This window comes from Elgaria multicarinata, chromosome 7, assembly GCF_023053635.1.
Source record: "Elgaria multicarinata webbii isolate HBS135686 ecotype San Diego chromosome 7, rElgMul1.1.pri, whole genome shotgun sequence".
NCBI lineage: Eukaryota > Metazoa > Chordata > Lepidosauria > Squamata > Anguidae > Elgaria > Elgaria multicarinata.
The window spans coordinates 19,911,051-19,936,683 of NC_086177.1; the positions used below are offsets into that span (position 1 = coordinate 19,911,051).

General features: G+C 41.9%; 1 protein-coding gene across 1 annotated transcript in view; it reads right to left on the bottom strand.

Annotated features, from left to right (window-relative positions):
* CDH12 (cadherin 12) overlaps nucleotides 1-25,633 on the bottom strand; it is a 563,366-nt gene that overhangs the window by 534,433 nt on the left and 3,300 nt on the right. The window lies entirely within an intron of this gene.

Consider the following 25,633-nt stretch of genomic DNA (forward strand, 5'->3'; position numbering starts at 1 on the left):
CTATGCCTCTGCACTTAATGCTCAGCGTACCATGGATGGAAGGTGTGTGGTTTGTTCAGCAGATTGGGCAGCATGCATTAGCAAGCTACCTTGTGCACATTAGCCGACAATTAAAAGGGGTTATTGTGATGGATGAACTGGGACAATGAGATCTAGTTGCATGCTGGTTTATTGTGCTGAGATCACTGGACCAAAGAATGATCTGAAGGCACACAATGCAATTCTGATGCTGGTCTGGTCTTTTCAACGGTCCCCGGATGGTGGAGCTCTTTGGGACTTCCCCCAAGCTGCTCTGTTCTAAGCTGTTGTTGAGTTCTTCAGAAACAGGGCTGGATATCAGCGCAACAAAATAACTACCATCATCTTCTTTGAAAAATGCAATTTTGGCCCCAAGTGGTGTCAAATTGAACCGATCTCTGAAACTTGCAATGTTAGATCAGTTGATAGGCAGAAAAACAGTGGAGAAAGGCAAGAAAACAGCAAATCCTATTTAACACATTGCTTTCTCTGTCATCATTTGTATGCTACTACTACATGGCAAACATGGGATATGCATGCATGTACTAATCTAAATCCCTGCTTAAAGATTTACCACTAAAGGGGACAATCCAGTGTTAGCAAGACTGGGTAATTCTGAGTAATGGCATGACGACGAATGGCTTTGCTTTGTTCTATTGTGAACATTAATTGTGTGCACACTTCCAAGAAGAACCATGCTGGATTTTCATTCAGCTGTGTATCCAACAGATCATGGGTTTTGCTTAATAGCATCTGCATCATTGTTCAATATCTGGAACTCAAGCTGATAATGCAACAGCTGAATTCACATCCGCTAAGTGCTAGCAGCATGAGAGAGCAAACAATAACTTGCAGATCCACAGTTTGGGAAAAGGAAACTGCCAAATGCTTTTCGGCAAATTTCCAGTGGAAAATAGTTCAATTAGTAGCTGTGATTGAAGCTCCCAGTGAGCTATGGTGTCTTATGAAAGCTGGGATATGTACACAGCTAGCATCATGAATGGGCAGCGTCAGGCACTTGCTAGAGGACAGACATTGTTGGGGGCCCACCACTCAAACCGTAGGGATATGCGAATTAGCAAACTCAAGCTTACCAATGTTCTTCTAATGCTAAATTTTCAACTTTGTGGTGACCCAAGTCCTTATCAGCTTGTGAGCTTCCTTTTCATTTCTCCTTTCTGCATGGAAATCCATGTGTATTTTTGTTCACATTTTCCAAATGTATGCATTAGTTGTGCACATCTTTGAAATGTACACATTTGTTTCCCATTGATTAAAGTGTTGTGCCCATTTTTCAAGTGTACACATGCTTTTGGGGAGGATCCACAAATCACATTGCAAGCTCAGGCATGTATGGATGTCAACTGCAGATTGCATCTAGAAGGTTTAGAACTGGGTAAATCCTGATCAAAAATGAACGGAAACAAATTTCTCATACATCTCAACTGACCTCTGCCAACGTTGCCCCTGCTAGCACACACATGGGACTGTGATCCTCCATCGAAAATACCATCAGGAACATTTGAGTGATCTACTGGCATATATTTCATAAAAATGTAAAATTAGAGGTACTATTGGAGGAAGTAATGATATTTGCCCTAGAGGTTGCTTTCCATACTCTTGTTTTTGTGATGATAGCTTTGTTCATGCAGTAGTAAGGAAAAGCCCTCCACATGTTCTCAAGAACATTGTGTTCTTTTTCACATGTCTATGAGGAAAAGAGGGACTAGCAGCACAATCCTATACATGTTTCCTTGGAAGGAAGTCTCATTATATTCAATCCAGGTCCTGCCACTTAAGTCCTATTGATTTCAATGGATATACTCTAAATCTGCATCCCACCCAACCCATCTCTTCACAGTGATGTGTGTGTATGTGTCAAGATTATTATTATTATTATTATTATTATTATTATTATTATTATTATTATTATTTATATACTGCCTCATAGCCGAAGCTCTCTATTTCATAATAGTTCCCCCTTCTACTTTGGTATAGTGTTGCTTCCAGTTATGTACATTACTGTGATTTATTTTATTTTTTTAAGAAAAATCGATTTCGCAGCCAAAGATGCCAAGTTAAGCAATATGTAATAATAACATATACTTCCAACTTTTTATTTAAATTCCCTCAGATGGCCAACACCCTTAATAGGTTGATCCCAGGCCAGGAATAAGCCATGATGATTGGTGCCTTCCAGAAATTTTGGACTAGAATTCCCAACATTCCTCACCATTGACTGTACAGGATGGGGCTGATGAGATGTAAAGTCCAACACATCTGGAGGGCAACACCTTGGCTCATTTGATGAAGATTTGAAGCAAAGCAAACTCATCCCTCCATGTAGCCAGAGCCTACAGGTGACCATCTCAGTTTGCCCATGGAGACACTCCATGGGATGATTTTAAGCTGTGTCCATGTGGTACATGGTTGGTCTTTTTTAGCTTGAGAAAACAATAAAACAGGATTCTAAATCATAACATTTTCCTGCTAGCATGTAGCTAATAAAGTAATTACTAATAAACCCCATGGACAGAATCCAGAGGTGCACTACTGCTAACATAAATTATGTTGTGCTAGCATAATCTACTCTAGTTCAATGGCAATAATGCTAGCTGGTATGGTTATTTCCTGGGGGGAAATCAGTGTGCCACTAAGCTGTTGGCATTGCAGTCATTTAGGCTAGTACCAAGTAATTTATGTTAGCAGTTATGAGAAACTGACAGAAACTAGATTTAGACTGATCCAACAACATCTCATTGACACCTCATTTTAAATATACAGTAAAGACATCTTGCATAAAAGCAGACCCCTACATTAGTAGCACAGAGAAATGCTGCTGGAAGGTATAAGATTAAAGCATCATTGCTATTAAAGTATTGTAATGGGTTACTTTAATTTCCCTTGTATTGATTTTGATACACCTTTATTATGTAATTATAAATTGATTTCTGAATGCAAACTAATACAAACATACTTATAGAAAAAAGACACCTTGAAGCTTTCAGTTCAGTCAAACTCATACTTACATCAGCAATTCTTACTATTGTGGCTGGTGGCCACATTTTCCCTATGTGAATCAGCAGAAGAGTGCCAGAATTAGGGTTGATAGACTTTCAATTATTGTGCATTGTGCACTTTTAGAAATTATTTAAATAGGCATTTCTATGATGGACTATTATGAGTATTCTGCCTGCTATGGTCCATTGAGTACATATTATGTCCTATAAAATAGCAATAAAGCTTTATGGAAGGAAAAATAGATATTATATAAAATATTATAAAAATCTTTAATGCCTCTGGTAAAAGATACAGCTTGTCATGGGCTCGATGTTTTAGTTTTTCTTGGGTTTTTTTCTTAAAGTACAATGACTAATCCTATCTGAAAAGCCATACACACAAATAGAAATTAAAGGTAAGCAAGGCCATAAATTGAACTCCCAAACCCACTGGAGATTTTTTATCTCTCATATATATACAAGCTGGAGCGTGTTCAGAGGAGGGCAACCAGGATGATCAGGGGTCTGAAAACAAAGCCCTATGAATAGAGACTGAAAGAACTGGACATGTTTAGCCTGGAGAAGAGAGGATTGAGGGGAGACATGATAGCACTCTTCAAATACTTAAAATGTTGTCACACAGAGGAGGGCCAGGATCTCTTCTCGATCCTCCCAGAGTGCAGGACACGGAATAATGGGCTGAAGTTAAAGGAAGCCAGATTCCAGCTGGACATCAGGAAAAACTTCCTGACTGTTAGAGCAGTACGACAATGGAACCAATTGCCTAGGGAGGTTGTGGGCTCTCCCACACTAGAGGCCTTAAGAGGCAGCTGGACAAGCATCTGTCGGGGATGCTGTAGGGTGGATTCCTGCATTGAGCAGGGGGTTGGACTCGATGGCCTTGTAGGCACCTTCCAACTTTGCTATTCTATGATTCTGTGATTCTATATATATTCAAATGTATGCGTTGTTGAACAGCCTGTCAATTCCTCATTTTGTACAAAACTGCCAATTATTTATATATTGACTGGTGTTGGAATCTGCATATATACATTTCAACCATACGTTCCAGAAAACAGTGAAGCTACTTGCAGGACCAGCACCAGATTCTAGTGGGCCATTGGTGTTGTGCTGCCAATTGGCTCCTGTCATCGCCATGCACCCTGCTGCCTGACCACTCAGTAAAACAGCATGCCCAACCACTTGCCAAAGCCCTCCATCTGCCTGCTGCTCACTCACCTGCCTGTCTACTCACTCCTCTATTATTATTATTATTATTATTATTATTATTATTATTATTATTAATTAGTGGTTGTGGCAGTGATGTAAATAGCTGCCTCCTTGATTCAACTTGGCCAGCTGAATTTGTAAAGATTTACACACAATTTGTAAAGATTTTTTTAAAAAAACACTACTTTTTTAAGTAGCAGTGATCTGAACCAATCAGATGCTGTCTTTGGAAGGGACTTGGCCAATGAGGGCACTGGAGCAACATAGACTGATTTGAATGCATTTCCCCATGGCGTATGTAAACCTTTCTGCTGCAGATGCTGACATGTGTTGTTTTCCACCACCACACACACACACGCGCACACAGCAACCTCAACATTCTCGGGAGCACAAACAAATGGAGACTGTTTGCCTTTGACCCTGCATATAGCCAGTTACAGTGGCCATTTTCTACCAGACATTGGCTTGAGTGAAGTCATACCTTCTTCCGCCATTGCACCTTCCCAAACCAAGTTGCTATTTCCCTCTGTCGCCAGGGTCATTCAACCCACTCTGTCACAACTGAGTGTTCCATGTGTGCATCAGTAGCACTGGATTATGGCTGTGGCCCCAGCACGCTGCCCCCTTTATTCATCTGACTCAAGAATAAGAGTGGAAGAGAGATGTTGTCTCAAAGGTGCACAACAACCATTTTAGCTGCAGTGCATGGTTGAAGAAACAGTGTTGTCATTTAAGTGTCCTTGAGGAAGATGTTTGGGAAACGAGTTGGGCCATTAAATGTTCATTGTAGTGCACCTTTGAGATAACATCTCTCCTTGTCTCCCTGATACTGGTGTCTTCCCTTCTACTTTTCTTTCATTCAAGAACAGAAGTATAACAGTCATTAAAAGTCCTGGAACATTGTTATGCCTAGCTAGGGACGGGAGGAAATGGAAAGTAGATTGAACAAAACATATGGGTTTAACAAACACTGAAAAGCTGACTGGGGTTTTGTCATCTGTGGACACCAGTGCAATTGCTGCCTTGGGTAAATAGAGAGAAAATAGGACAGTTGTTAAGGCTGTATTCAATTTTAAAAAAAAGCATTATTTCCCCACCTGTGTATTTCACCAATTAATTATTCTAACAATTGCACCAATTAATTATTGTAATGAGACCTCCCTCATTAAGGCTTCTCCTGTACAGTGGGAGATGAGAGCTTCAGCTATTGGGCAGCTTAGAAATGTAATAAATAAAGCAAACAAATGGGGCAAATAAGTGAGAAGAAAGCAGGGCCATTCCACCAACCCAGCTAAAATAATTATCCCCCCCCCTTCCATCCCCATTCATTTTTTCCTTGTGTGTCATGTCCTTTTAGATTCTAAGCCTGCAGGCAGGGATTGCCTTTTGTAATTGATTATATGTAAGCCTCTCTGGGAGCCCTTTTAGCTGTGAAGCGGCATAAAAATACTCCAAATAAATAAAAGGAGAGCAAATATTATTTTGTGTGCTTATATGGTTAATATTAACACACACACACACACACACACACACACACACACACACACACACACACACACCCCACTCAGCCCCCAGGGTGCCTGCTTCTCCCTTAGTTAGCACTGCAGATTTTTTGTAATATAAATGATCCCAAGGTCTCAGACGTAAGAATGATTTTCCATAGCACTACATCATTTTTCTCACGAATCCATGCTGTTATTTATGCAAGCAAATGGAAATGTCTATACAAAAGCATGGAATAGAGCTAGGTTCTACCTTGTTGCAACAAAGGGCTGTTTGGGCTTTTCAGATACGTCCACAATGTCACTTTGATCTTAAGGTAATGGCATCCTTTTTTTTTTTTTTTTAAGCTGAAGGTTGATTGATAAACAGAACTAAATGTGGTCCCCGACTTTCATAAAAATGCTCTGTAGACTTTGTGGATACCATTATTTGTTAATATTCATAGTCACACACAGCTGCTGGTTCCTGCAACACTGTGTCCCTAGGGAATAGGTGCTGAGCAGGTTGATATATGGCAGCCATAAGTTTGAAGCATAACCATTTGATGTTATTTCCTATATATTGGACACTTTTCTTTTGAACCAAGGTCTTCTTCAGGAATGCTGAGTTGCTACTATGTCATGATTGCATCAATATTCCCTTTGAAAGCTACACATGTGACATAGCCAAACAATATTTCAATAATAATAATAATACCTACAGAATTTTGTTTATGAGCATCTTGCATATAACCATGTCATACATAGCAGCATGATGTCACTGACAAAATTCTGTGATAGGGCACTACAGGCAATAGGGTTAAATAGGGCCAGATCTACAACAAGCATGAGACTTTGAAAACTGTATAGGGAGTGTGTCCTGGGCCCCAACAGTTGTCACTACTGTTACAAACCCTTTTAAAGCAGTAGTGTAGATCCTAGGTAACAGCAAATATGGCTGAGGAAAGTACGGGGGAAAGGAAAAGGGAGTAGAAAGAATAGAAGTGAAACAATGTGAATATGTTTAGAATGAATGGCAAAAATGGAAAGTGTGATTTATGATGCCCACAGAAATTAAGATTAAACAAGGTATGCAGTTTTGTCTCTTCCCATTCATGGTATAAATGATCTTGCAGAGGCTGCACATAGCTGAACAACACTAAAATTTACCATTTAATCTCCCTGATATTCCTACTGGTATCATGTATCTTTGTATAGGCCTTAGTCCTATACACTATGCCCTGGGAAAAGTTGCAGAATTGGGTCACATCGGTGACCTGTTAGAGGGAATAGAGGGGGCAGGGTAAACCCTAGAAGAAACAGTTTGCCAGTCAAGAAGTATTTTTGCCTCCCACCTTTTGCCTAACTTTTCCTGACATTGTAAGCATAACATAAACAAAATGCAAGTGAGGCAAGGTAGGGTTGCTAGCTTTACAAGTAAAGATGAATGAAGGTGCAAAATGCTACCACCAGGTTAGTAATGGGAATGGGTTGTTACCGGCACATTGCACCTATGCAGAAAGAACTGCACTGGATTGTCTATATACAGCTGGGCCATGTTTATGGTTTTGGTACTTGTTATCAAAGTCTTAAACAGCTGAGGAACAGGATACTTTGCCTGATTCCCTACCACCTGCTCAGTTGCTGTTACTCATCAGGATGGTACCAAAGATTCTGGAGGTTCATTCCACCTTATCTCAGATAATGTAGGGTGACCATATGAAAAGGAGAACAGGGCTCCTGTATCTTTAACCATTGTATTGAAAAGTGGATTTCAGCAGGTGTCATTTGTATATATGGAGAACCTGGTGAAATTTCCTCTTCATCACAGCAGTTAAAGCTGCAGGTGCCCTGCCCGCTTTTAAATCTGGTCACTCAAATATAGCTCCTGCACCCCTAACTGTTGTGATGAAGAGGGAATTTCACCAGGTTCTCCATATATACTAGGGGTGTGCATGGACCCCCCGCTCCGCTTCACTTCCAGATCTGCGATTTTCAGATCGGGCCGCTTCGCCCCGCCCCCGCTCCGCCCATTTCTGCTCCGCTCCGCTCGGAGCTCCGGATCCGGATCGGAGCTCCGTTTTTTCCCCCCATAGGGTTGCATTGAAAGCTAAAAAAGTAAACAACTTTTTTTCGGTTCAAGTTAGAAACCTCACGTTTGGCACCATGACACCTCATGGGGGTATACACACGCATGCCAAGTTTCAAGGCAATCCCATCATCCCCTGCTTTTTGGGGAATTTATGAAAATCGGGCACCCCATTCAGACCCCTTGGGATAGCTCCGTCAATTTGCACGTTAGAAACCTCAAACTCGCCACCATGACAGCTTATCCATGTGTCCACATGGACGCCCAGACTCAAGGCAGTCCCATCATCCCCTGATTTTTGGCGGGGCTCTAACCTCTAACGCACCACCCATAACCCTAAGTCACACCCCTTTCTATAGCTCCGTCAATTTGCATGTTAGAAACCTCAAACTCGGCACCATGATAGCTTATCCACATGTCCACACGGATGCCAAGTTTCAAGGCAATCCCATCATCCCCTGATTTTTGGGGAATTTTTGAATATTGGGCACCCCATTCACACCCCTTTCCATAGCTCCGTCAATTTGCACGTTAGAAACCTCAAACTCGCCACCATGACAGCTTATCCAGGGATACATACGCCGCATGCTGAGACTCAAGGCAGTCCCATCATCCCCTGTTTTTTGACGGGGCTTAAACCTGCAGACCTCTCAATGGGGCCATTTCAAAGGAAATCCCAACATGCCATGAATTGGGGAGTAGAGATCAACCTATATGAATCTTCTTCCACACTTGAAAAATGAATCTGGAACTTCCAAAACTCCAAGTGAGCGCAGGAAGGACTTCTCCCCTGAGTCAAAGCCAGACACACACAACATCCCTGCAAGACGGGCAGGGGAGGAGAGAGGGAAGGCAAGCAGGCAGGCAGCAGACATTTCTGGGGGCATAAGGAAGTGAGCCAAGGATAAGCCAGTAATGCATATAAAATGGAATAAATAAATAAATAAACGAAGGAGGGGTGGAATTAAAAGCAGCAGTGTTGCTGAATAAACAGCAAGAAGAACTTTTTTAAAAAGGCTATATCTGTCTTTTACCAGCAATAGAGGGACGTGCTCAGGGGAGGGGGAAGCAGCAGCTGCCAGTTTGACTGGTGGTCAACCAGTCTTTTAAGAAGCAAGGCTGTCAGTTCAACTCATGAAAGCCATTGAAGTGACAGTGGAACTGTCACTTCAGCTCATGATAGGCATCGCTCCACCACTAAGAGAAGTAGACCGCTCACTTCAACTCATGATAGGCATTGCTCCACCGGGTTACTCTCTTTGGAAGGCTCTGATGGCCTTCCAAGTACAGGAGAGAGTGGGGGCACGTCCACAATGAGATGCCCTAGGGGAGCTCATCCCCTTGCACCACATCTTTTCAGTTGTTCCCCAAAGTTAGGGTGGGGAGCAGTGCTGTGTTTCTATCTCTTATTATTGGCTTAGTATATGATTTCACAGGTTGTGTTTGTGCATTTGGTGGGGCTACTGTTTTAAAAAACATTGGGAAAAGTCCGTTCAGACTAAGAAAGAGAAGTTTCCCAGAATCCCAAGTTACCCATTTTGCCTATCCCCTCCTCCAACTTTGGGATCATGTGATCATGACCTGGAGTTGACTCTGCCCCTCTGCCCCTCAGCAATCGAAAAGGTAATCTTTTTCCCGCCTTTACCCTACTTTTTAAAAAATTCTAGCGTGCGACCCGCACCACGCAGAGAGGTGAGAGTAGTCTCAAAATGACCCCCATCCACGACTGTCTAAGCACAAGAATTTTCAGAACGATAGCTTAAAAATCAACCCAGTTATCCCCGATTCTTTTCCACAATGCAATCCTATGGGCGAAAACCTCCGTTTGACCCGCGCTGTCCCTGTTTGTTGACCCGATTTTTAAAAAAATATAGCACGCGACCCGCACGACGCAGAGAGGTGAGAGTAGTCTCAAAATGACCCCCATCCACGACTCTCTAAGCACAAGAATTTTCAGAACGATAGCTTCAAAAACAACCCAGTTATCTATGGGCGAAATGTTTCAAGATGGCGATCGGAGCGCTCCGCGGAAAGAGAAGCACTCTGAAAATGGGCGCTTCTCTTCGCCTTGCTTCTAGGGGTCCGCGGTCCACTTCTACTCCGCCTCTGGGCAAGGCGGAGCAGGCCAATTCGCTCCTACTTCTGCGCTTCTAATAGGAGCGGAGCACATGCCTAATATATACAAATGATACCAGCTAAAATTCCCTTTTCTATGCAACTGTTAAAGATACAGGAGCCCTGTCCTCCTTTTCATATGGTCACCCTAGATAATGCCCTTAGTGTCCTAGCACCCTTTCTGGAATTCCAAATGCTACAAATTAGGCAGTCACCTTCTGGGTTTTCGTCTTTACTAAAAACATGCCTTTTTCAACAGGCATTTCCAGGAAGGCGATCTTGTCCTTTGTACATCACTTAGAAATTTCTTTAATATAAGTGACACATAAATACTGGCAAATCAATAAATAAGATGCAAGGTTTGTACTTTTCATTTCAGTTTTATGGGTAGATGCCCTGAGCAAGTGGCTTATCCCAGTCATCTCCTAATCCAGATACACCTGGCAGCTGGGCCACATACCCTTAAATCTGGCCAAAATTGGGTCACTGCCCCATGACTGCTGGGTAAACAAAGAAAAGAAGCCTCCAGATGCATAGACATATTGAGCTCGACACAGCTCAAACATCTTGATAAGCATAACCAACTTTTATCTTTGGCCTCCAACTCAGTTGCATAAAGCCAACACATTCTACCCATCCATCCACCCTGCCAAACAAAAAGAAATGGGCATTCCTAATACTTACGTAGGGGGGGAAATAGCAGTAATATTGGTATGATGAGTATAGGCATTAGATTTCAAAGAACCCAGGGATAACCTCCCCTGGAACAATCGTTTCTAAACCACTCTGAAGTGATTTGAAGCTTTTCTGACTTCAAGCTCTTATTGTTTGTTGAATAACTGGAAGGGGCGGGGAGGTAGACAATGGTGGGTGTCAGGATTAGTTTGAAGACTTACTTAGCTGTCAGGTTTGCTACTTCTCTATATTAGACTTGTGTCAAATCTTGTTAAATGTTAACACTGTGATTTTATGTGCTTTTGTTATAAGGCAATTTTGCTTGAATTACATCAGCCACGATCAGGACATGTCGAACATATCCCATATAAATGGCTGGTAAGTTGACTCAAAGGAAAGATGAAGGCTGAAACCTCTGTTTTATCTAAAATAAAGATTGGGAGGTTAAGTTAGGTTTAAACACAAGCACACACAAATACTACACATTCTTTTAAGACTATATACACCAGTTGATGGGGAACATAGGTAGGAGGGTGCTGTTGCACCATGTCCTGCTTGTGGGTCTCTGGTCGACACTGGTTGGCCACTGTGTGGAGTGCTGGGATAGATGGGCCCTTGGTCTGATCCAGCATGACTCTTATGTTCTTATTTTGTTTCTTTCTAAGGGATACATTAACCTTATTCATGATTATGAATTGTTACAATGCATCCCCCAAATCCTGTAGTTTGAGGAAAGAAGGTGCCTGCATCTGGAATGGGTCTAGTTTTCTTGCTCTTGGTGAAACACATAGTAGGTTCCATTATGATATCCATATCCCAAGCGGAACTGCAGACCTCTTGCAGACAACTTTTTGGCCAGCTCATTACTTTCTTTATCCCTCTGTATAAACACTTGCACATTTTAAATCTTGCCTTAGAGTGAGAGACAGAGATTAAATCAAGAAATATTTTACGCTAATTTCTAATATTTGTGCTTAAGCCAGATAGAAGGGGAAATTATTTGCTTGGTTTACTTGGTTTATCCTTTTAAGTATTCAGCACTTTTAAAGCTCTGAGACCCTAAAACCCCAATATTATGTAGGCAGACATGCCTGCATGATTCCCTGTGACGGCTTAGTGAAGCCCTTTTTTAAAAAGACAGTCACAAAACCATCTCCACTATCATTCTGTGAAAGCCAAATATATTACCCACCATCTCCCCTCCCTGTTCCTCACATCACAAAGTGGAATGAAAGTCATTGTCTTCTTTCTTCTCTCAATGTCTGACACCTGAAAAACCCATTTCCCAACATCCAGTGAGCTATCTCAAAGTGAGAACTGGTTTTGTTTTCATTTTAACTATTACATCCTGAGCGGAGGGATAAAATGAGCAACCCAAATCACTGGATTTGGGGGAGGGTAGTAGTATTCCCATCCAGGAAGACACCTCGTAATTGCTGTCTAGAAGAGTAACCGCCTTCCTTAGGGCGCCATCACACCTACTCTTTTTATCCAATTTTCATCCGTGGATTCCCTCTCTTTTTCCTTAGCGAGTAGAACACTGGGCACTTTCATGTCTCTGTGTTGTTGTGCTCTTTCAGCTCATGTATCTTCACCTGGAGTGCTACTTTGCCAGTGAAATCTCAAGCCCCGCCCCTTGGGAAACATTTACAGGGGAGGAGGAGCGAAGGTTTGTTTTGCTCATTTCAAAGGGTGGGCAGAAGAACAATCATTTTAATTTCTCTTGTAAAAGTGGTCAGGTCCCCACCTTTGCTCCAAGGTAACCAAAATGCTTACATCTACATAAGTTTTAAAGATTTAAAGATAAACTTATTTAAAGATAAGTTTTAAAGATAAAGATAAACCTTGGCATGGTGATAGCTCTTAAGGAGGGCTTTAGCCACCCCAAGTTTGAATCAGATTGGTTTATCAGTTGATTTTAAAGGATTTTTAAAATGGATTTTTTTTTAAAAAAAAAAAGCTTACATCTGCTTAAGTTTTAAAGATAAAGAGATCAAAACTGGCACAGTAATAGCTCTTTGGAGCTTTCAGGATGCCAAGTTTGAATCAGATCAGTTCATCCCTTGATTTTTAAAGTTTTTTTAAATTCCCCCCTCAAACCCATTTTCCTCATAGTCCACAAGTGTGAAGTATCTATTTTCCTTTCCTTTGATCATGTGATCAAAGGGTGCACAGCTTTGCATGATCAAAGGAAAGGAAGATCAACCTTTCGCACTTGTGGACTATCAGAAAAAATGGGTTAAAGGGGGGGGATTTAAAATGCCTAAAACATCAAGGGATGAACCAATCTGATTCAACTTGGCATCCTGAAAGCTCTAAAGAGCTATCACTGTGCCATTTTTGATCTCTTTATCTTTAAAACTTACGCAGATGTAAGCATTTTTTTAAAAAAAATCTAATTTAAAAATCAGTTAAAATCAACCGATAAACCAATCCGATTCAAACTTTGGGTGGCTAAAGCCCCCCTTAAGAGCTATCACTGTGCCAATTTTGATCTCTTTAGCTTTAAAAATGAGGGAGCTTGGGCAAGGAGGGTGCATTTTCTGCATTACTTTTAAGGTGAAAATGCCTACTCAGGAGTAAGAACATAGAGTTACATGGGACCTCTCTCCCTTCACGGTTAAGTGGAGAACTGCCCTGCCCTCCTTTTCTTAGAAAAAGGAAAAGACATGCACAACCTTAGACATGCACACCCCCAACAAAGAACTGCATGGTTGGATAGAATGCAACGACAGCAATACACAGAGGGAGGAGCACATTTATTTTGCAGGGAGGGAAAATAATCCAGACTTTCCCTGCTCTAAAAAGAAAACAAACATGGAGGGGAAGAGACGAAATGAGTGCAGGACATGGATGATGTTTTTTGAGTACTGGGCTGAAAAAATGCATATCAGGCATGGTGAGTGTGTGATAAATCTAAGAGCACATCACTTCAAAAGCTAGCAGATATGGAGAGGTATATCTTTGCATTAAGTTCTAATTGTTCCATGATCTCTTTATTCTCCTAATGCTTCCCACCCCCCAAATCCATTAAACTTTAGCTTTGGGGCTCTTTTAAGCCTCTCTATCCATTTCCTTTGAAAACTCCTGTATATGCTCTACCACAACACCAAAAACAATCTGTTCTTCCCTGCCATTCAAATTATTCCAGACTAAAACTTTTTTCTTCCCTTCAGTCTTCTACCTTCTCCATGATCAGTTACATACCCCGTGCTACAAGTGAAAATTGTCTTCTTTAAGGTGACACACTTTCAACACCTCTTTTTGAAAGCAAACACACAATTTACTATGAATCTTATTGTTCCAAGCTCTACTACAATGTTTTAAATGTGTGTTATCTTTTAACCTTCTCAATGTTAGTGTCTTTTGGATGTATCATCCTCATTCCCCTGATGTGTGATTTTAATTCATTTTAAATTCTTCCTTTGTAAAACAAAGAATTGCTTTCAAGGACCATGTCTGTGATTTCTGGCCATTTCCGCTTTTAGGCTGTCAAGCTTTCCTAAGTGCCTAGAGTTCAATGTCAAAAGATCCCTCATGTGTGTTCTTAGTTTACTATATACATGTTCATGTATATTAAATCATACTTCTTAACACAATCTTCCTGTGTATCAAAGCATTAATCCATTTACAGTGCATTCCTGTTAGGGATGTGCTCCGCTCCGATTAGGAGCGTAGAAGCAGTAGCGGATTGGCCTGCTCCGCCTTACCCAGAGGCGGAGTAGGAGCGGACCGCGGACCCCCTAGAAGCAAGGCGAAGAGAAGCGCCCATTTTTTGGAGCTCCGAGTTCAGGCGGAGCGCTCCGGTCGCCATCTTGAAAACATTTCGCCATAGGATTGCATTGAGGGAAAGAATCGGGGATAACTGGGGGGGGGGTTTAAGCTATCGTTCTGGAAATTCTTGTGCACAGAGAGTCGTGGATGGGGGTCATTTTGAGACCACTCTCAACTTTCTGCATCATACGAGTCGCGGGCTATATTTTTGTGAAAATCGGGTCAACCGCGCGGCTCAAACGGCGTTTTCGGCTTTTCGCCCATAGGATTGCATTGAGGGAAAGAATCGGGGATAACTGGGGGGGGGTTTAAGCTATCGTTCTGAAAATTCTTGTGCACAGAGAGTCGTGGATGGGGGTCATTTTGAGACCACTCTCAACTTTCTGCATCGTACGGGTCGCGGGCTAGACGTTTTTAAAAAATCGGCGGGAAAAATACCTTTTTCAAAGGGCTGAGGGGCAGAGTCAGCTCCCGGTCATGATGATCCCAAAGTTGGAGGAGGGCATAGGCAAAACAGGTAACTTGGGATTCTGGGAAACTTCTCTTTCTTCATCTGAACGGGCTTTTCCCCGTGTTTTTTAACACAGTAGCCCCACCAAATGCACAAACACAACCTGAAATCATATACTAAGCCAAGAATAAGAGATAGAAACACAGCACCTCTCCCCACCCTAACCTTGGGGAACAACTGAATCGATGTGGTGCAAGGGGATGAGCTCCCCTAGGGCATCTCATCGTGGACGTGCCCCCACTCTCTCCTGCACTGGAAGGCCATTAGAGCCTTCCAAAGAGAGTAAAATGGTGGAGCAATGCCTATCATGAGTTGAAGTGAATGGTCACTTTTCAGTGGTGGAGCAATGCCTGTTCTGAGTCGAAGTGAGCGTTTTACTTCTTCTCAGAGCTGTGGCTGTCAGTGTCTTGAACTGGCAGCTACTTCCCCCTCCCCTGGGCACGTCCCCCTATTGCTGGTAAAAGACAGATATAGCCTTTTAAAAAAAGTTCTTCTTGTTGTTTATTGAGCAACACTGCTGCTTTTAATTCCACCCCTCCTTTGTTTATTGATTGATTTATTCCATTTTATATGCATTACTGGCTTATCCTTGGCTCACTTCCTTATGCCCCCAGAAATGCCAGCTGCATGCCTGCCTGCCTTCCCTCCCTCCTCCCCTGCCCACCTCGCAGGGATGTTGTGTGTGGGGTGCCCGATTTTCAAAAATTCGCCAAAAATCAGGGGATGATGGGATTGCTTTGAAACTTGGCATGCGTGTGTATATCCCCATGAGGTGTCATGGTGCCAAACATGAGGTTTCTAACTTGAACAGAAAAAAAGTTGTATAATTTTTTAGCTTTCAATGCAAGCCTATGGGGGGGGGGAAACGGAGCTCCGGATCCGGATCCGGAGCTCCGGGCGGAGCGGAGCAGAAGTGGGCGGAGCGGGGGCGGGGCGGAGCGGCCCGATCCGGAAAATGGCGGATCTGCAAGTGAAGCGGAGCGGGGGGTCCGTGCACACCCCTAATTCCTGTGTGTTTACTCAAATTTGTCACAATTTTCAGTGGGAGTAACTCCGAGGAAAAGATAATAATAATAATTTATTTCTTACCCGTCTCTCCGATTGGATCGAGGTGGGGAACATCAAGCATAAAATACTGATTAAAAAACATGGTATACACTGTTTAAAAACATCCTAAAAGCATCCTAAAAACATCCTAAAATTCTACTGGATAGGTCTGCCAGAAGAGATCAGTCTTGATAGCTTTCTTGAATGCTAAAAGACTGTCAAGCTGATGAGTTTCCTCCAGCAGGCTATTCCACAGTCTGGGAGCAGCAGAAGAGACGGTCCTCTGGGTAACAGTTGTTAATCTAGTTCTTGCTAGCTGAAGTCGATTCTTCCCAGAGGACCTGAATGTGAAGGGTGGATTGTATGGGAGAAGGCAATCCCGCAGGTAGCCTGGACCCAAACCATGTAGGGCTTTAAAGGTGATAACCAACACTTTATACTTCGCCTGGAAACTAATTGGCAGCCAGTGAAGAGATTTTAGTACTGGATTTTAGGACCATATGGAAAGGAGGACAGGGCTCCTGTATCTTTAACAGTTGCATAGAAAAGGAAATTTCAGCAGGTGTCATTTGTATGCTTGAAGCACCTGGTGAAATTCCCTCTTCATCACAACAGTTAAAGCTGCAGGAGCAGGGCTTTAACTTTGCATACAATTGGTCTACAAGTCCATGGACTCTGCTCAATGGTGTGTGTGTGGGGGGGGGGGACAGTCTGATGTGAAATCTTTGGATCAGATACATAATTTTTTTGACCTCATATGGTTCTATTGTTGATTTCTCTGACATCCCTAGGAAATATTCACCCCGTTTCTAACCCTGTTTGGTGCCATGGTTTCGTCCCATGGATTACCAACTCCAGTGCTATCCCTCTTCTACTCTTAAGATAGGGGACATTTGGAATTTTGAGAAAGTGTTGGGGGGTGCTCCCACAAAATGACCACCATGTGTAGGCCTTTCTCAATCATAAACTGGCAACCATGATGGGCATTTCTACTCAGAAAACATTTATTTCCTGAAGGCAAACTGGTGAGAAAAGTGACTTGTCAAATAACCTAAATACAAGGCAGAGGTAGGGGCTGAGTTCTAAAACAGAAATTCACGCTTTCGAACTCAAAGATGGTGCTGGAATGGAAAATAGCCCTTTACTTTGCAGATTGGCAATCTCCCAGTTAAAAATAATAATTTAAAAACACTTTAAGAAATAAAATTAAAATCAGGAGAGGCAGGGAACCTGTGGCCATTAAGAGAGGGATCTGCAAGCACACTGGTGCCCATGGAGACCACCGGATTAAGGGTTCAGCTTCCTTCCCGCTTTTCTTACACTGTTGATTCCTCACAAACAGTGACTGCGGGGTCAACAAAATGATGTCATGATGTTATGCAGCCAATCAGATTTGGCTATATGTTGATAACACTGAGGGCCAATAAAGTCTATCCAAAGTGAAGGCAATACTGGACTATTAATAATTGCTGTTGTTTATGTGCTGGGTTATTTCTAGGATTTTCTCTGTCAAGTACCTTGAGAGGGCCTCTGGCCCTGAAAGGTCATATAAAAATGCCTAAATAACTCAAACAAACATTTCCTAAATTGGCAGACACTTTCAAAGTAATTACTAAAAACTGGCGTAGTGGGGGAGAGGTGCTCCTTAAAGCTTGTAAAAATGTTGATGAAGAACAGTAAGGTGTTCACCCCCATTTTAGTCAGTAACAAGATTTACCTTTTTTGTTGCTGTGATTGAACAAGCTAGCTGAGGTGATTGCAAGTTTCCTTAGGGATGGAGTACCTATTTTATTTCATTTTGCTGGCAACAATCCCAGGAGCAGGTTATAATATCTCAGCCCACATTTCACAGGCAATAATCACAGTGGGTAGTTACAGATGACCACCTATTTCACTACACTAACAGAGCCTTCCTATGATCCTTGGATTTGGGGAGCTAGGATTTGGGGAGATCTGAGTTCTCCACCTCAGTGAATTTCCCTGTACTAGTGGAACAAGGTGCGAGGGGAGCGAGAAGATGTGGATCTTCCAACTCACCCTGCTTGGATCTTGCTGGCAGGGCCTTGCTGGCAGGGGACACCAATCTCAGAGTGTCAATCTGGAAGGATTCAGCTCTTAACCACACATCACCAAAAGAGGAGTAAAATTCTCCTTACTAACTGGCAGGTTGATACAGAGAGCCAATTCATGCAAGGAAGTCGCACAAGCAGTAGATGAAGAGATAAATCTGCTCATGGAGTCTACCATTTTCAACTGCAGGAGGGGGTTACAGGGTCCTCCATGAAAAAAAAAATCCCTGCACATACAAATTTAGCATATCAGAGGGAGGACTAAGCAAGAACTCTTCTCCGTGTTTATATTCAGAAAAAAATGTGTGTATTTCTTTGATTTTAATACAGAGGTGTTTAGTCATCTCATATCTATGAGCATCATCAGATGAGCGTTTTATTGCACACTTGCTACTGCCCACTTATGGATGTAATGTCTGCTTCCCATGCACTTCCAATTCCTTACGCTCATTTTTCTGTTGCAAATAGAGCCCTTTTAATCCATCTTTTTTTTTAAAGGAATGTGCCTCCATTTCCTGCTGTGTGCAGAAAAAGTGGTGCAATTTAAACAGTGCCTGAATAGGCCACATGGTCGTTGCTGCTTTCTTTTTCTCTCCCCATGTAAACAGACTGTCAGTATTGTGAGACAGAAACAGGAGGCCATAGTGACAGTAGGGAAATGCAAAAATTCACCTGTCTGATGATGCTCTAAATCTGCATTCTGAAATGGCCCTGGGACAGTTTTACCACATCAACTGCTGTTCTTATGAACTAGGCCAAACAACCAACTTACTTAGTGGTTTAGTGCACACCACAGTAAGTTATTGCTAGATAAATAGTCTGCTTCCATTGAGGATATATCTCTACCTATAAAGCTGAAAGTGTGTGTGTATCACGTATGTCTGGAAATGTTTACCCACTTACGCATATGGTACTGCCTTAATGCTGTTCACCCAGACAGGTTTTTGTGTACATGAATCAGAAAAAAATCTAAAAACATGAATTCTGGGGGTTTAAGAATTTTCAAAGAATTTAATAAAAACCTATGTTTATGCCTACAACTTCCAGCATGCCTTTTGAGGAACTCCCAGCATGCCTTGGGTGGGAGGCCAGACTTACTGGACTTTGGCGGCCATTGTGATTCCTAAGGTCAGTCTCGACCAGTCAATCCAATTCCACATAAAAGGAAACAACCCACATAAATGGGTTACGACAATGGAATCAGTTACCTAGGGAGGTTACCTAGGAACACTAGAAGCATTCAAGAGGCAGCTGGACAACCATCTGTCAGGGATGCTTTAGTGTGGATTCCTGCATTGAGCAGGGCATTGGACTCAATGGCCTTTTAGGCCCCAGCTCTACTATTCTATGATTCTATTATTTGTGATGCCTCCTCCCACCTGCCATTTGTTGTTTTAAAATCATAACTAGATACAAGAGTGTGTCTTTGAAAGGCCAAACTTTGGACATGCTCAAAAGCACACCGTCCTGATATCGCTGAGAGAAACTGAGGGAAGCACAGACACAACCTTCACCTGTAAGAAGGAGGGAGGAAAGGGAAACACTCTGCACATGCCCAGAAATAGGTGGGCTGGCCCTGACCCTTCAGTACAGGCTCCTGATGGAGCACTTGGTGGGCAAGAAGTGCAGGCCAGGGCAGTCCCAGCAGGACTTGGCTGGAGCTGGGCACGTCAACTTACAGCCGCTTACTTCCTCTCCTTCGGAATATTAATCCTCTATCGAAGAGCAACATCAGCAATGAGAGGAGGAAAGTGCCTCTCAGAGGATGTGGGCACCTGTGGGCCACAAAAGGCATCCTGGGAGGTGTAATACTGGTGTGTAGAGTGGCTGATTTTAAATAAAGCATGGGTTAGCAAACATAACTCATCCCCCACTTTTCTGACTTCTCACTAACTGCCTTTGTTCTCCTTCTAACTGACTATCCCTAATTGCCACTCACCCTGCCCACTATTCCATTCTAGCCTCTGCTATCAGTCATTCCTCCATTCACTCTTCTGTTTCAATAGTAAAGTGAGGCTATCATAAAATCATAAAATTTATTCAGTAATTCCTGCATCTGTCTTGGGATGTTGTGGTTTAGTTATAAAAGAAAAAATGCAGCATAAAAAATCTCATAAAGTTAAAAGGCCTTGGAAAATATTTTTTTAAAAAATTCACTTGGCACTTAAAAGCCATTAATTCAGTCACTAGGCAAGCCTGCCTGGGAAAAAGAAATCCATAAGCAGGGTGCCATAACTAAGATGGCCTGCTCTTTAGTTGTCTTCCACCACATGTCAGACAGTGTTCAAAGATTAACATGTTATTCAGGGATCTAGGCTTATGCCTACAACTCCCAGCATGCCTTGGGTGGGAGGGAAGATTTATCAGGCTTTTGACAGACATCATCTGGAAGCTCTAATTAAAAATACAGTTCTCATTAACACAATTTTCCATTTATTCTAACAAAACAATTTACTAACTCAACCAAACTAAAAAACAACAACAACCAACCTAAAGATGAGCAAGTTGAAGAGAATTTTATTATTTATCAAATTATTATTATTCACGGACCTGAGCAACACTGGGCACATCAGCTAGTGTGTGTGTGTATATACAGTATATATTTCTGAAGAGCACTTTGCTCTTAGGGCATTTACTAAAGGATAATTCAAACCAAGTTTGTATTCCAGAGAAGGTGGTTCTGTATTACAATTTCTCTTCTTTCAATGAAGAGAAAGATAGAAGTACTTTCAACCTCCTGTGTCAGAGAAAGAATTTTACCTAGTTATTGCTTTCTTTAACTCTCCCGATTGAAGCACTTTTTTACATACACATTTTTTAAAAACACACAATGATGAATCAGTGAAGAAGCCAATTAGTCTAAGTATTGATTATAGCCTTTGAAAAATGCTTTCAGCCATTTGGACCTGAGCTGAATGCTTCCATTTCATTTTACATAAACAACAACACCAAATAGTGATCAGATGGGCTTATTGACTTTTATGTGGTACAAAAGTTGAAGACAGTGAAACATTATTAGCCAGAGCCTGTTTCACAAGACATATGGTGATTTGCATAAACTCATATTTGCCTGACTGAGTGTTGACTTACGTAACATAATACGACTTTGTTCTCTTGCCTGAATTTCCAATATTAGAATCTGGAAGAGTTCTGTTTCAGAAACTGAAGTGACTGCATTATGCTGAGCAAATGGTATGGTTCCAGCTAAGGGTTGACAATATTGAGCCAAGACCCCATTTTGGCTCAAACTGATCCTCTTCAACTCATACCCAAATCTTAATAACCACACATTGCATTTGTGTCCAGCTTTGGCTCAGGTGGTATGAAAGTATTAAATCCTGATGAAAAACAAACTGAAACAAATTTCTCATAATCCCTAAATTGAATTTGGTTCTCCGGCCTGAAAGGGGTTTGACACCCCTGGAATTATTATTGTGATAAAACAAGGACTGATTGGGCAACAGGGCTGGGTCTACACTACTGCTCCATAGTGGCATTGAAGTGCATTGATAAATTGTTGGGGCACATTGGTCATTCCATATACCACTTGCATAGTATTATTTCCTGCAGTTTATTCTGCATTATCCAAACTACTGCAACAAATGTCATTATGTGTCCTACATGGTATAAATATGCAAGAGGGATATGACATTACCATGATGGGATTAAACTGATTTGACCCAAGGAACTCCATCAGATGGGGGGGAAATCACAGTTCCCTACCATCACTTCTCCGTCCCCGCTTTTATTGCTTGATACTTCCTCTTTCAAAAGAGAAAGAAAACTACTTGCACGTGGCCCATTCAGTGGTCACGGTGCTTCTCCTGCACACAGCAGGAGATAGCAGTAACTTCCATTTTAAAAATATATCAGATATTCTGGGTGTTTTTTTGTGGTGCGAGGAAGGCCAGAAAGGGCGGGAGGCAGGCAACATCATGAGAGGGACCCATGAAAATCCATGAGTGCCCAGCAATGAGTGTGCAATAAAACACTCGTCTAATGGAGTTCAAGGTGTAGGTCTGACTGTAGACAGAGGCAGAAGAGCCATGGCCCTATCTGTGGCATAGATTCAGACTTATTACTCCTGGTTCCTTTTCCAGACTTGTGCTATGCAGCTGCCCGTTCTCTTGCACAATAGGGAAAACCACACCAAAGCACAGGGGGCTTATTTATTTATTTATTTATTACATTTTTATACCGCCCAATAGCCAAATAACAGTGCACACTACAGTGGTTCATCTGCATGCCCAAACTTGTGTTAATTAGCACTTTCTGGATCTGCAAAATAGTTCAGATTAGCACTTGGTCTAGTAGAAAATGAGCGTAGACAAGAATAGAAGAAGCATTACGAAGAATGGCTGTGATATAAACAGAGCTAATTAGGAACACAGGTGTGGGGTGGGGGCTACACACACAGATGGTGCTCCTTTTAAGAAAATGTTTCTCTGACACCAACTCTGACAGTCATAGAGGCAAACCACCTTCTGAACAAAGTGTGTGTGGTGAGCGAGAATGATCCCAAGAATTCACTATAAGAAGGCAAACTGTTTTTGCAAATAAGAATGCAATAGCCTTTAAAAAGAAAAAAAAGAAAAAAAAACCTTCAGATTCAGGCCGGATCTACACTAGTGCTTTAAAGCGCTATAAAACTGTTATAAAGCGCTTTAAAGCAATAGTGTAGATCCGGCCTTAGTTTCTAGTTTTCCACTCCTGCAGCCTTGGCCCTTTCTACACCTAAGGATTATCCCAGGAAAATGGAGGCATCATTCCTGCCTGCTCCCTGGACCCCCTGTGTGGCATTTGGATGAACAGGAATGATCCTGGGACGATCCCAGGGAAAAAAGCAGGTGTAGAAATGGCCCTTGTCTACAGCTCTGAGTTTACTGGCAGTTTATGGTTCACCTAATGGTGTTTTACACCTCTGTTCCCTGATTATATATGGCTGGTTTTATTACATAAAATGGAGTGCCTGTGCAAAACTTACAGTAAACCAAACCAAACAAATGGAAATGATTATTGTACTTAGCACTTCAGTAGTGAACAAACAAAGACCAGTCCTCAGTACATTTTGTCCATGAGTCGATGATTCTCCCAGGCTGAATATAATTTTGTGAAATTCCGCTTTTTTCCAGGTATTAGTAATACAATCACAAACCTTGTCAATTACTTTGCCAATTAGCTGCCAGATTTAACCTTGCTATGCAGAGCAAATGTGTGATCAGTTCCAACTCACAGTCCTCTACTTTCTTCTGCAAGTCACACGAAAAAGACTGATTATTTATAGCTGAACCATCTGCACAAACAACCATCTTTTTTTAAGGACTGCGTACATTGTGACAGCTGGATCCTGGACCACATGCAGCTGTGCTTGTTCCAAGGATTCCATATCAGACACTATATGTAGAGCATTTTGGAGCATTAGAACTTGCCCTGTTTACACCCCTGCATATAAACACGAGGCCATGGGGGCGGGGGTCACATATTCCTGAGCTTGGAATTGCATTCATATTAGAAAAATGTGCACTTTAAAAATGCATTGTTGGGGGTGGGAACTATGAACTTTCATGCTTTAGACAGTGGGAGAAAGTACATATTTGGAAGTGCGCTTGAAAAAAGGGAACACCCAATTGCACACTTTTTCCTGTCCGAACGACAACAAAATAACATTTGGAAAAGGGAACTATGCAGATGGACCTTTGAGATGGGACATGGAGAACCTCAACAAGCTTGAGCTACTCTGATTCTCCATCCCAAATGAGAAAGGAATTCCACCAGAGAGCAAATTTGGTGATTGGGAATTTGTGAAAATTTCTGGGGGTGGGGGGAGAAGTGCTCCTGCTCACATTAGGATTGTGAATGGAACATGTTTGTATAATTTGCAAACAGAAATGAAATTCTCATTATGATCCTAGTTGCTATCACTGGTGACCTCTCTCATCTCAGGGTAGCTTGGATGTTTGTATTAGTTTGCCAGGGTAGCGAGAATTTTGCCACACATCAACTGTCAATGAGGAGCAGAATGCTGGGGGTAAAATGCTCATCAGCGTGGGATCTTCGTCAAGGCAAAAAGCTAATAACAAAATGGTGGGTGGACAATATAATGTAAAAGCTAGAAATTTATTCTCTGCACTACTACTAGCTTCTGAGGCACCCCCCCCCCCGCTAACTTCTTAGATCCGCTTTACATACAACATGGGATGTGTGGTTTTCATATCGTCCATGCTTGTGCCTCAGCCAATCAGGCTTTTGCCTACCTGCTTCCGTCAAGAGTGGTTAACAATCATACACAATTGCTGCTCAACAATATAGGAGGCACAGTGCTTGAATGGTATGTTCAGCACATTATAGAATCATACGGGCAGAGGCTTTTACACAGACGTTATTGATGTAGGAGCACAATAACAGAGAAACATAGAATATCATGACGTCATGATGTAGGTAAGTCTTAATAAATGTTATGGAAGGCTATGGAGAACTAGAGAACGAAATGCTGCCATTTCCAGTGTTGTATGCACAATTAACATCACATCAAGTTTGAGCCTTAAAGTGTCCTTCTTGAGTGTTAAATAAATACATCTCTAATAGTCTTTCTTCCTTTTCCCCCAACAGGAATGCATCATGGCTAATTGAGATAAATATTGTTTTAACGGGTGTAAAAAAAAAAGAAGAAGAAGGAAAGAAAAAGAAATAATAAAGCAAAGAAGAAAACCCAAATAAGGCTTGACACTTTTTATCCCCAAAGAGAGATTACATGCACAGCAAGTTGTAATCCTTGGCTTTGCAGCATTGCTTTACAGGGTTAAGAAGATAAATGTTCATTGCTTTTAATCCTCCCCATGATTTATGAGGCTCTGGGTATGCCTCCGCGCCCCCTCCCCCCAAGAGCATCTACAACTGTGTAGCTGTTCTGCCTGCCGCTTAAATTACAGAGACATCTGTAAAGTAAATTGTGGATTGTTGTCCTACAACAAAGCAGCTTCCTCAGCATCCCCAACTGTAATGGAGGGATTTTACTTTTCTGCTTGGCTACAAAGGTGTGTGTGTGTGTGTGTCTGTGTGTTTTGGATGGCTGTGGAGTGATATCTGCCAGAGTGGGTGGCATTATGATGCCCTCAATGATCACTTGCTATGCTAACTTGAAAACAAGAAGACTTTGACAGCAGCTGCACAAGCTCAAGAAGGAGAAGAAGAAAACACAGCTGACAACACTATGATTTTATTATTATTCCATTGTTTTGAAACACACCCAGCTCTCTTACTTACTGATGGGGTAATTAAAAGTTAAGCAAGGTTTGTCTGATGTACAAGATGTATCCACTCTTCATCATAATGCCTTATCCCAGATTAGTAATCTGTCACATTGTGTTTCCGTTGTTACCACAAAACATAGTGTAAAATCAAAGTTAAAAGTGCATAGCAGTTTTGTCTTTCAAATGCAATTCATCATCATCATCATGGCCTGTAGCCTAGCGTAGGTATACCACCAATTCATAAAGCAGCCTTCCCCAACCTGGTGTTTTGGATTACAACTCCCAACGTTCCTCATAGTTGGTCATGCTTGCTGGGGCTGATGGTTGTTAAAATTCAAAACATCTGTAGGGCTCCAGGTTGGGAAAGCATAGACC